General features: G+C 40.0%; 1 pseudogene; it reads right to left on the bottom strand.

Annotated features, from left to right (window-relative positions):
- Window positions 1-12,032: 12,032 nt before the first annotated feature.
- Window positions 12,033-12,152, bottom strand: LOC123488925 (annotated as a pseudogene).
- Window positions 12,153-13,916: the final 1,764 nt, after the last annotated feature.

Raw genomic sequence — 13,916 nt, 5'->3', positions numbered from 1 at the left:
AATCCAATAAGCAATCCATGATATTATTAGGGTGATGATCAAGCAGTTGCTCCATGAAGCACAGAGCATCTGCTGGGACAAAAAAGCACAGCTGTGGCGCCCAGGCAGTGCCCATCCATGCCTTGTTTAACCCTGCTTAAACTCGAATCCCGGACAAGATCCATATTCAGGCTGGTACCAAACATAGCGAGGAACAGCTCTTAGTGCACTATATAAAGTCATGTGTCACTCACTCTGACACAAAACGTATCCTTTGTACACAGCTGGAAAGCTCCTTCCCCTGCTTCTGTTTCCCAATATGTATATATCTTTAGTCTTATTGGGGGAAGAGAACATATCCTGTTGATTTATAACCAGTTCATTTGACTAGGGCCCTATAAAATGAGCGTTGCGACCGAGTCACAAATCAGAACATTGGCTTGAAATTCAACAATATTCAAACATTTATTCAGACAATGAAATCAACAAATCTCTTCAACGATGAAAGCGCATTCATTTGCCAAGTCAATCATAAGACATGAACAAAATGCATCAGTGGTGCGTGTTTCATTGTTTCTGAAGCGACGGAATGCCCCTGTCTGTGTGCATGTGCGGTACGCGTGTCTACACCCCCAATGCCGTTAGTAAATGTAATGATGCTTATTCTTCTGGTAGGGAAGGTGACTTTCCAAATATATAAGTAAATGTTAACTACAAAGTAGCTATGCCTGTGGCAAGAATTATCACCGTGATGTTGCATCACTCCAGTTGCCATTGTTCTGCTTCTTCGCTTAACCAAACAAAGGTCTCTTCCTGAGTGCATGTTGCTTAAAGTGGCCTCCACTAACATCTAAATGTCTTATTTTCTAGATATACAATAATTACTATTACAGTTTAAAAACATGAATTGTGAACAGGCATCATTGTGCTGTTTTATATTAAAAAGAGTGTACTTTTGAGGCGAAAACCTGCAAAACAGGGACAAGCGGTAGAAATCTATGAGAAAAAGAGGGCTTGGGGTATTAACGAATCAAATAAAGCTGAAGGGATTGTATAGTGCCCTAATGATTACAGACATTATTGTCTCCCTAACTGCCTAAGCAAAGCTGTCTTTCGTGCAGAAGCCTTTTGCTCCATTGGCCCAGGTTTGATGGGCAGGGCCAGCACACCGACCATTTAAGTCAATGTAGTCATGATATTATTGAGGTGACAAATAAGCAGTTGCTCCACCAGCTCAGGAAGCAATCTCACTGGATAGCTGCTTCCCTAGTGTTCTAGGCGGTCTCCCATCAAGTACTAGCAAACTGCTTCTTAGCTGAGATGGCATCTTTGTGAGCATATTCAGGCTGGTATGGCGTCATGAACAACTCTTGAAATACTATATAAAAATTAATGTCACTCACTCTGAAAGGGACTGAAAGCGTATCACTTGCGGCACAAACTGAAAGCTCAACCCCTGCTTTACATTTTGTGCCTGCATATATGCTGAGTCTTGTTGGGGGGAAAAGGCATATCTAATGTTGATTTACTGTCAAATTAGTGACTAGGGCCCTATAAAGTAGTGCTGACGATCAGAATCAACGCTAAACCAAAGTGTATTCAAACATTTATTGAACTTAGTAAGAAATCCTTCAAATGCAATAGCATGTTAACAGCATTCATTTATTCAAGTCAGTGTAAGACATGAACAAAAATTCATAGTGCGTATTTCACCAGCCTCTGCAAACAACGAATACCCTATATAATGCATAATGCGGTGCGTATTATGTCTACACTTTGTGTAACAGTTGTGATGATCTTGTGATATTACTTCTTCTATTTAGGGAAGGAATGGCTTTCCCAAAACCTTAGCAAGTAAATATTGCTTTACTACAAAGTAGCCTATGCACCACTGGCGGGGTATACACGTGATCATTTGCATCACTCCAGTTGCCATTTGTTCTACAACAACACCGCTTAACCAAACAAAGGTCTCTTCCCCTGGTGCATAGTGCATTTAAAAGTGGCTACACTATCTAAATGTCTTAAATTTTCCCAGACCTCTGGAAATATGATCACCCTGATAGAGTTTCCATGTTGTTGTGGACATAAACATCAATTGTGCTGTTTGCTATTAAAAAGGTGTACTTTTGAGAGCGAAAACCTGCCAAAACAGGGACAAACGGTCAGCGGGAAATCTAACGGAAAAGAGACTTAAATTCACGGAATCAGAGCAAAACATTGAAGGGATTGTATAGTGCCCTGTGACTACAGACATACTGTCTCTAGACTAAACAAGGCTGCATGTACTGCCTATATTTTAAAACACACTGTCCACATTATTTGATTTGATTTGATCAGGGCAGGGCCTTTTAAAACTGCATTTAGTCCAATAACAATCCATGATATTATTAGGGTGATAAATAAAGCAGTTGCTCCATGACACAAAACTGCGCTCTACTGGGACGAAAAGCTTACAGCACATAGTATTCAAATTCCCATCCAAGTACTAACAATTTACACCTGTACTTCCAGATGAATGAAGTCAGGCGTATTCAGAGTTGGTATGGCCGTGAGCGAGGAACAGCTCTTAATTTTTTCATAAGTCAATGTCACTCACTCTAGAGGGACTTCAAGCGTCCATCCACCCTGCGGCACAAACTGAAGAAGCTCAGCCTCTTACATTTCCAAGCTATATATATATATATATATTTGATCTTGTTAGAGGGGAAGGGCATATCCCTATGTTGATTTTATGACAAGTTCATTGACTGGCCCACTATAAAATAGGCGTTCTTGGACAGTCACAGGTCAGACATTAAGCCGAGAAATTCAACAATATTCAAGCATTTATTGAACTTAGTAAATCAACTAAATCTATTCAACATTCAAGCATTCATTTGCCAAGTCAATCATAAGACATAACAAAATAAATGATGATTCATTATTTCCGCAACTTTCTGAAATGCTTCCAAATGCCGCTGTCTGTGTGCATGTGTGAACATGTGTGTGTATGTTTGTGGCGATTAGCGATGATGCACTAATAATATACCTTCTTCTGTAAGGAAGAATGCTTTCCCAAAACCTTCGCCCAAGTAAATGTTAACTACAAAATGCCTATGCCTGCCTGGCAGAATTATGCAATGATCATTGCATTACTCCAGTTACTGTTGTTCTACAACACACTTAACCAAACAAGGTCTCTTCCTGGTGCATATACTTGCATTTGAAGTAACACACCCCAACATCTAAATGTCTTACATTTCTAGACCTCAAATGGTCTGATAGGGTTTAAACATTGTTGTGGACATAGAACATCCAATTGTGCTGTTTTGCTGTTGAAAAATTGTAGCACGGGAAGCGCTCTGCAAAACAGGACAAGCAGTCCAGCAGGGAAATCATGGAAAAGGGAACTTCCCAGAATCATGAGATCACAAAAACATTGAAGGGATTGTATGGTGCCTAATGACTACAGGCATTACTTGTCTCCCTAGACTAAACAAAGGCTGCATGCCACCTATATTTTGAGGAAACCACTTGCTATCCATTATTTGATTTGATTGATCAGGGTAGACAGCATCACAAACTGCATTTTAGTCCAATAACAATCCATGATATTATTAGAATTTGATAAATAAAAAGCAGTTGCTCCATGACCCACAGAAACAGCTCTTCAGGACAAAAAGCACACAGCACCTGGTATTCCAAGCAGGTCTCCCATCAAGTATACTTGGTGACCTGCATGCTTCCGAGATCGGGACTAGATGGGTATTCAGGCTGGCCCATAGCATGTGAGGGCAACTCTTGGTACACTATATAAAGTTAATGTGTCACTCACTCTAGAAGAAGGGACACAGAAATGTATCCCTTTGTACACAAACTAGCTCACCCCTGCTTGTTTTCAATATATATATATATATTTGAGTCTTGTTGAGAGGGAGAGGGCATGTCTATGTTGATTTGCAGCAAGTTCATTTGACCAGGCCCTATAAAATGGCGTTGCGGACAATCAGAATCAGACATTAAACCTATTCCAGCAATGTCAAACATTGTTAGACTTTCCCAGTAAGAAATCAGCTAAATCTATTCAACTGTTAGAAAAAGCATTCATTTTCCCAAGTCAATCATAAGACATGAACAAAATTCATCAGATGATTCGTATTTCATACTTTCTGAAACGGCACAGGAATGCCTAATGTGTGTGTGCATGTGTGCGGATGCGCGTATGTCTACACTTTGTGTAACCCGTTAAGCGATGATGCTAATGATAACCTTCTTCTGGTAGGGGAAGGAATGCTTTCCCAAACCTTAGCAAGTAAATGTTAACTTCAGTAACCTATATCATGTAAGTGTCCCCATGATGTTCATCCTCCAGTTATATTCATTTCTACACTTATACCTTAACAAACAAGGTCTCTTCTAATTGCATGCTTGCATTTAAAAATTAACTACACCCCAACATCTAAATGTCCACATTTTTCCCAGACCTCACAAATGGTCACTATGATGGGTTTAAACATTATTGTGGACATAGAACATCAAATTGTGCTGTTTGCTGTTAAAAGGTGTACTTTGAGGCGAACCTGCCAAAACAGGGACAAGCAGTCCCAGCGAAATCTAAACGGAGAAAAGGGAACTTGGGATTAACGGAATCGGCAAACATTGAAGGATTGTATAGTGCCCTAATGACTACATAACATTACTGTCTCCTAGACTAAAAAACAAAGGCTGCATGTACCTATATTTTGAGGAACTTTATCCATTATTTGATTTGATTTAAGTCAAGGCAGGTATTTAATGCATTTAGTCCAATAACAATCCATGATATTATCAGAATTTGATAAATAAAAGCAGGTGCTCCATGACACAGAGCAAGCTGCTGGGACAAAAACACAGCACCTGGTATTCCCAGGCGGTCTCACTCCATTCAGCCAGGCCACACTGCTTATAAGCTTCCAGTCGGGCGAGGTCGGGCGTATTCGAACTAGTATGGCCGTGGCGGGAACTTTCTTGAGTACACTATATAAAAGTCAATGCTTCTTCATCACTCTGAAGGGACACAGAAGCGTATCCACTACACAAGCTGAAGCTCAACCCCTGCTTATATTTTAATATATATATATATATTTGAGTCTTGTTAGAAGAGGGCATATCTATGTTTGATTTATGACAAGTTCATTACTGAGCCCTCAAGGCCAGCGTCTGGTTGAATCACGAATCCAACGATACTTCCCGAAATTCAACAATATTCAAACATTTATTGAACTTAGTAAGAAATCAACTAAATCCCCTTCAAGCTTGTTTAAACGCATTCATTATTTAAGTCAATCATAGGAACATAGACAAAATGCATCGGTGATTATTATTTCCATAACTTTCTGGCTTGTACAGAATCACTATCATATGTGCATTAATGCGGTGCGGCATTATGTCTAACTTTGTGTAGCCGTTATGATCATTCTTTAATGATACCTTCTTCTGGTAGGGAAGGGAATGCTTTCCCAAAACCTTCAACGTCGAAATGTGCTACAAGTAACCTATGCCATGGCAGGGTGTACGTGATCATTTGCATCACTCCAGTTGCCATTTGTTCTACAGCAACACCGCTTATTAAACAAAGGTATCTTCCTAGTGCATGTGCATTTAAGAGGTAACACCCCAACATCTAAATGTCTTGCAGAAATTTTCCCAGACCTCTCAAATGGTCACCCTGTTGGGGTTTCAAACATTGTTGTGGACATAGAACATCCAATTGTGCTGTTTTGCTATTAAAAATGTGTACTTTTCAAAAGAGCGAAAACCTGCCAAAACAGGGACAAGCCGTTAGCAGGAAATCTAAACGGAGAAAGGGAACTTGGGAATTAATGGGATCAGGCAAACATTGAAGGGATTGTATAGTGCCTAATGGACTACCACAAGACATTGTGTCCTCCTAGACTAAAAACAAAGGCTGCATGTACCTTTATATTTTTGAGGAAGCACTGTCCATTATTTGATTTGGTTCCAGTCAGAGCGGGCCTTTTAAACTGCATTTATTCCAATAACAATCCATGATATTATTAGGGTGATAAATAAAACAGTTGTCACCTTCACAAAACACGCTCTACTGGGACAAAAACACAGCACCTGGTATTTCCCAGGCAGTCTCCCATCCAAGTACTATGGAGGCCCAGCCTGCTTCCCGGCTTCGAGAATGGACAAAGATCAGGCTTTGTATTCAGGCTAGGTATGGCGTGTGAACAACTCTTGGTACATATATAAGTCAATGTGTCCTCACTCTTAGAGGACACAAAACGTATCCACTACACAACTAAGAAGCTCAGCCCCTGCTTACATTTCAATATGTATATATATATTTAAAAGGTCTTGGTGGAGAAGACATATCTATGTTGATTTATAATAAGTTCATTAGGGCCTATAAAATAGGCGTTGCCGGACCGAATCACGGAATCAACATTAAGCTGAAATTCAACAATATTTCAAACATTTATTAACACATAGAAATCAACTAAATCTATTCAACATTTAAACGCATTCATTTGCCCAAGTCAATCATAAGACATAGATAAAATGCATCAGTGATTATTATTTCATGAACTTTCTAAAAACTAGCACAGGAATACTGTCTGTCTACCAATGGTGCGTAATGTCTGCACACTTTATTGTACGTTAGCGATGATACTAATGATAACCTTCTTCTGTTAGGGAAGGTGGCTTTTCCCAAAACAACCATAAGTAAATGTTAACTATAAGTAGCCTATGCTGCATGGCAGAATTATGCGTGATCATTGCATCACTCCAGTTGCCATTTGTTCTGGCAACACGACAGCAAACAAGGTCTCTTCCACAATTATACTTGCGCATTTAAGGTAACTACACCCCCAGCATCGATGTCTTGATACCTCTCCAGACCTCACAAATGGTCACCTGATGAGGTTTAAACATAGTTGTGGACATAAACATCCAATTGCCTGTTTGCTATTACCAAAAGAGTGTGCACGGGGCGAAAACCACTACAAACAGGGACAAGCGGTCCAGCGGGAAATCCTAAACGGAGAAGAAAAGGGAACTTGGGAATTATGAATCGACAAAACATTGAAGGTTATGTAGTGCCTAATGGACCGGGCATTGATTGTCTCCTGGAAGCTAAAAACAAAGGCTGCATGCCTATGTTTGAAGCACTGTCCATTATTTGATTCCAGTCAGGGCAGGCCTTTCACTGCAAACTGCATTTAGTCTAACAATCCATAAGTATTATTAGGAATTGAAATCAGAAATAAGCAGTTGCTCATGCGACACAAAAACACGGCTCTGCTGGACAAAGCACAGCACCTGTTATTCCCAGGCGGTCTCCCATCCATTTAGCCAGGCCCCACCCTGCTTGGCTTCGAGATCGACAACCCGGGCATATTCAGGCTGGGTATGGCGTAGCGGAACAACTCTTGGTACACTATATAAAGGTCAATGTGTCACTCACTCCCAGAAGGGACACAGAAACGTCTCCACTTTGTGACACAAACTGAAAGCTCAACCCCCTCATACATTTCAATATATATATATATTTGAGTCTTGTTAAGGAAGAGGCATATCTAATGTTGATTTATGACAAGTTCATTGACTAGGGCCTATAAAATAGGCGTTGCGACCAATCACGAACCAGACATTAAACCGAAAATTCAACAATATTCAAACATTTATTGAACTTGTAAGAAATCAACTAATCTATTCAACTGTTAAAACTAATTCATTTGCCAAGTCAAATCATAAGACATGAATAAATCATCAGTGATGATATTTCCATAACTCTGAAGCGGCTGGGAATGCCTGTCTGTGACACGTGCTGTCGGAATGCTGGCGTGTATACACTTTGTGTAGCCGTTAGCGATGATGTAATGATAACCTTCTTCTGGTAGGAAAGGAATAGCTTTCCCCAAACCTTAAGTAAATGTTAACTACAAAGTAGCCTATCCTGCATGGCAGAATTATACCGTGATCATTTGCATCACTCCAGTTGCCATTTGTTCTACAGCAACACCGTAACCAAACAAAGGTCTCTTCTGGTGTACTTGCATTGAGTAACTACACCCCAACATCTAAATATCTTACATTTCCCAAACCTCACAAATATAGTCTTGATAAGTTCTTTCTTATTGTGAACTAACATCAATTGTGCTCTTTTGCTATTAAAAGGTGTGCGGGCGAAAAGCCTGCCAAAACAGGGACAAAGCGGTCAGGAAATCTAATGGTGAAAAGGAACTTGGAACTAACGGAATCAGGCTAAAATAATATGATTGTATGGTGCCTAATGACTACAACTTGATTGTCTCTAACTAAACAAAACACACATGTACTGCTATATTTTGAGGGGAAACGCACTGTCCATTGTTGATTTGATCCAGGGCAGAGACCTTACACAACTACATTCGTCCAATAACAATCCATAGTATTATTAGGTGATAAATAAAGCAGTTGCTCCATGACACAGAGCACGCTCTCTGGACAAAGCTTACAGCACTTGGTATTCCCCAGGCGGTCTCCCATCCAAGTACTAGCCAGGCGACCCTGTAGCTTCCTGAGATTGGACTAGATCGGCGTATTTTCAGGCTGGTATGGCCGTAAGCAGGAACAACTCTTGGTACACTATATAAAGTCAATGTAATGCTCACTCTGAAGAGACACAGAAATATATCCACTTTGTGACACAGCAAACTAACCCTTGCTTGTTTCAATATATATATATATATATTTGAGTCTTGTTGAAAAGAGGGCACTTATCCTATGTTGATTTATGACAAGTTCATTACTAGGGCCCTATAAAATGAGGCGTTGCGACCGAATCACGAATCCAACATTAAACCGAAATTCAACAATATTCAAACATTTGTTAGACTTGGTAAGAAATCAATAAATCTATTCACTTATTAAACTTCATTCATTTACTAAGTCAATCATAGACATGAGACTAAAATATCAGTGATTCGTATTTCCATAACTTTCTGAAGCTTGGCTGGGAATGCCCCTGTCTGTGTGCATGTGTGCGGTGCGCGCGTATGTCTACACTTTTGTGTAGCGGTGGCAATGTTGCTAATGACCTTCTTCTATGGTAGGGAAGAATGGCTTTCCCCAAAACCTTCGCAAGTAAATATTACTTCCTAGAAGTAGCCTGTGCCCGCATGGCAGAATTATACAGCAGTCATTGCATCACTCCAGTTGCTGTTGTTCTACCATGCCCTTAACCAAACAAGGTCTTTGTTGCATAATTGCATTTAAGTGCTACACTATAACATCTAAATGTCTTAAATTTTCCCAGACCTCACAAATGGTCACCTGATAGGGTTTAAACATTGTTGTGGACATAGAACATCAATTGTGCTGTTTGCTATTAAAAGGTGTACTTTTGAAGAAACACCCAAGCTCAGGACAAACGGTGCGGGAAATCTAAACGGAAAAGGAACGGAATTAACGGAATCAGAGCAAAACATTGAAGGGATTGTATAGTGCCCTAATGGACTACAGACATGTTTATCTCTAGACTAACTCAGGCTGCATCTCTGCTATATTTTGGGAAACCCTTTCCATTATTTGATTTGATTTGTCAGGCAGGGCAGCACTAAACATTTAGTCATGTAATCATGATATTATTAGATACTACCAAAAACAGTTCCTCCATGACCTAAACACAGCTCTACTAGGACGGCTTGCTAACACCTGTTGTTCAGGCGTTCTCCCATCCAGAGTACTAACCAGAGCCCGACCCTGTGTATTCCGAGATGGGGCCAGAGATCGGCGTCTTCAGGTGGTATGGCCTCAGCGAAGTAGCTCTTGTTACTATATAAGTCAATGTGTCACTCACTCTGAAAGGGACACAAGCATTATCCCTTTGTGACACAAACTGAAAGCCAACCCTGCTACATTTCCAATATATATATATATATATATTTCAGGTCTTGTTGGGGGGGAGGCATATCCTTTATTGATTTATAATGCAGTTCATTAGGGCCCCTGCTCGACCAGTGTTGCGGATAATCAATCCACATTCGGCAAATTCAACAATATTCAAACATTTTATTGAACTTATAAAAATCAACTTCGTCTCTTCAACGTTAGAAAGCATTCATTGCCAAGTCAATCATAAGACATGAACAAAATGCATCAGTGATTGATATTTTCATACTTTCTGAAACTACACAGGAATGCCCCTGTCTGTGCATGTGTCACAGTCTGCAGCGCGTAATATCTACACTTTTGTGCCAACCGTTGTGATGATGCTAATAAATATCTATTCTTCTGGTAGGAAGATAAACTTTCTAAAATACCATGGTAAATGTAACTACAAAGTACTGCCTGAATGGCAGAATTACTCACGTAATCTGATTTGCATACTCAGTTCCATTTGTTCTACATATACAACAGCAAACAAGGTATCTTTCTGGTACATCACTTGCATTTAAGATAACCACACAACATCTAAATATGCTTAATTACTACAGACCTCACAAATGGTCACCTGATAGGGTTTTAACTTGTTATTGTGAACTAACATGATTATGCTGTTTGCTATTAAAAGATGTGCGCAGTGTAACCTCTAAGCAAGGACAAACGGTCAGGGAAATCCTAGCGGAGAAAAAGAACTTGGGGTAAGAATCAGGCAAAACATGAGGACATATAGTACCTAATATGGACTACAGACATTGGCTGTCTCTAACTGAAGCAAAGGCTGCATGTCATGCCTATATTTGTTTCTTCATTATTAGTTGATTTGATCAGAGGCAGGGCCTTTCGCACATTTAGTCAATAACAATCCATGATATTATTAGGGTGATAAATAAAAAGCAGTTGCTCCATACACAAGGCACGCTCTACTAACAAAAGCACAACTATGGTATTTCCCAGGCGGTCCACATCAGTGCTAACCGGCCACCTTAGCTTCCGAGATGACGATCGGCTATTCAGCTGGTATGGCAATGGCAAACAACTCTTGGTGCTATATAAAGTCAATGTGTCTACTCACTCCTAAAAAGGACACAAACGTATCCACTTTGTGACCACAAACTGGAAGCTCAACCCTGCTTACATTTCAATATATACCTCATATATTTCAGTCTTGTTGGGGTGGGGGAAGGGCTATCCTTTGTTGAGTTATGACAAGTTCATTGACTAGGGCCCTATAAAATAGGCGTTGTGGACGAATCACGGAATCCAGACATTAGAAACAGAAATTCAACAATATTCAAACATTTATTAACATAAAAATCAACTAAAATCTATTCAGCTTGTTGGCCATTCATTTGCCCAAATCGTTATCAAGACATGAACAGGCCATCAGTGGTCATCTATTTCCATGGAGCACAAACGGCACGGGAATGCCCCTGTCTGCATGTGCATATGCCAGTGCGTCATATTCTTACACTTTGTGTGTACCGTTAAGCGATGATACTAATGATACCTTCTTCTGGTAGGAAGAATGGCTTTCCCCAAAACCTTCGCAAGTAAATGTTAACTACTAAGTACCTATGCCTGCCTGGCAGAGTGCTCCCGTGATCATTTGCATCTCCAGTTGCCATTTGTTCTACAGCAGCACCGCAACAAACAAGGTCTCTTCCTGGTGCTCTTTGCATTTAAGGGTAACTACACCCCAACATCTAAATGTCTTAATTTTCCAACCTCACAAATGGTCACCTGATGATAGGGTTTAAACATTGTTGTGGACATAGAACATCTAATTGTGCTGTTTGCTATTAAAAGGTGTACTTTTGAGCGAAAACCTGCAAAGCAGGGACAAACGGTCCCAGCAGGGAAATCTAAATGGAGAAAAGAGGGCAGGAGTGTAGATGAAACCAAAACATTGAAGAGTTATAGTGCCTAATGACTACAGACATTACTGTCTCTAGACTAAAACAAAGGCTACTGTGTGTGCCTATCTTTTTGAGAGGAAAGCATACTGTCCATTGCAGTTGAGTTGATCAGGGCAGACTACATTTCATTCATATTTAGTCACCGTAATCCATGATATTATTAGGGTGATAAATAAAAGCAGTTGCTCCATGACACAGGCACACGCTCTACTGGACAAAAGCTTACAGCACCTGGTATTCCCAGGCAGTCTCCCATCCAAGTACTAACCCGGCCCGGCCCTGCATGCTTCCTAAATCGGACAAAATCCAGGGCGTATTCAGGCTGGTATGGCCGTAAGCGGAACAACTCTTGGTACACTATATAAAGTCAATGTGTCACTCACTCTGAAAAGGGACACGAAAGCATATCCACTTTGTAACTATAACTGAAAGAAGCTCAACCTGCTTACATTTCAATATATATATATATATGTTGCGATCTTTGTAGGGGAAGATATCCTGGCATATTTGATTTGCCAACCAAGTTCCAATGACTAGGGCCCTATAAAGCCAGTGCACGGGCCGAATCACATCCAGACATTAAGCTTGAAATTAACAATATTCAAACATTTATTGAACTTATAAATAACTAAATCTATTCAACTTGTTAAAAACGCATTCATTGCCAGGTAATCATAAACAACAAATCATCAGTGATTGCATTATTTCCATAACTTTCTGAAAACGGCTGAGAATGCACTGTCTGTGTACGTAACATCGATGCTGTGGCATGTCTCTCTACACTTTGTGTAGCCGTTAGCGATGATGCTAATATTAACCTTCTTCTGTTAGGGGAAATAACTTACAAACCATAGCAGTAAATATTATACAAGCTAGCTATGCCTGCATAAGTGCCGTGATGTTGCATCCTCCAGTTACCATTTGTTCTGTAACAGCTTAACCAAACAAAGGTCTCTTCCTGGTGCATGCTTGCATTTAAGGAGTAACTACACCCCAACATCTAAATGTCTTACATTTTCGAACTCACAAATGGTGCACAGTAGGAGTTTAAACATTGTTGGACACCAAACATCCAATTGTGCTGTTTTATGTTAAGGTGTACTTTGAGAAGCAAAAACCTGCCAAAACAGGGACAAGGTCATGAGGAAATCTACTTGGCAGAAAAAGGAACAAGGTGTGGAATCAGGCAAAACATTGAAGGATTGTATGGTGCCTTAATGGATACAGACATTAGTTAATATCTGGAAAGCTAAAAACAAAGGCTGCATGTACTGCCTATATTTTGAAGCACTGTGCATTATTTGATTTGATCAAACGGCCTTTAGCCATTGATCAATAACAATCCATGATATTAGGGTGATAAATAAAGCAGTTGCTCCATGACACAGGCATGGCTCTACTGGAACAAAAACACAGCACTTGTGTGTTGTCCCGGTCTCCCATCGTACTGCCCAGGCTTGACCTGTAGCAGCTTCCGGTCCCGGATGGTCAGGCGTATTCAGGCTGGTATGGCCCGTGCAAAGACAACTCTTGGTACACTATATGAAGTCAATGTGTAACTCACTCTCTGAAAGGAGACACAGAAATGTCTATCCCTTTGTGACTAAACTGAAAAGCTCCTTCTCTTACATTTCCAATATATATATATATATTTAAAGTCTTGTTGAGAGGAAGAGAGCATATCCTATGTTGATTTATGACAAGTTCATTACTAAGGCCTATAAAATGAGGCGTTGGACAGAATCACGAGTCCAACGTGGCAATTCAACAATATTCAAACATTTGTGAACAGTGAAATCGCTAAATCTATTCAACTTGTTAAAACGCATTCATTACCAAATCCAGTCATAAAGCACAGACAAAATGCATCAGTGATTCATTATTTCTATGTGAACTTTCTGAAGCGGCACAGGAATGCTGTCTGTGTGCTATTATTAATGATGTAGCGTCTGCTTTACCCTTGTGTACGTTCAGCGATAATGCTAATGATATATATACAGTGAGAAAATAAACTCTTAAACCTTCATAAATCGTCTTAACTACAAAATTAAATATTCTGCCTGTAAATTATCTACGTGATCTTTGCATCCATAAACTCATTGT

Source organism: Coregonus clupeaformis, unplaced genomic scaffold (assembly GCF_020615455.1).
Source record: "Coregonus clupeaformis isolate EN_2021a unplaced genomic scaffold, ASM2061545v1 scaf2592, whole genome shotgun sequence".
Taxonomy (NCBI): domain Eukaryota; kingdom Metazoa; phylum Chordata; class Actinopteri; order Salmoniformes; family Salmonidae; genus Coregonus; species Coregonus clupeaformis.
Note: the sequence above shows the minus strand (reverse complement) of the source record. Positions and strands in the feature narration are given on the sequence as shown.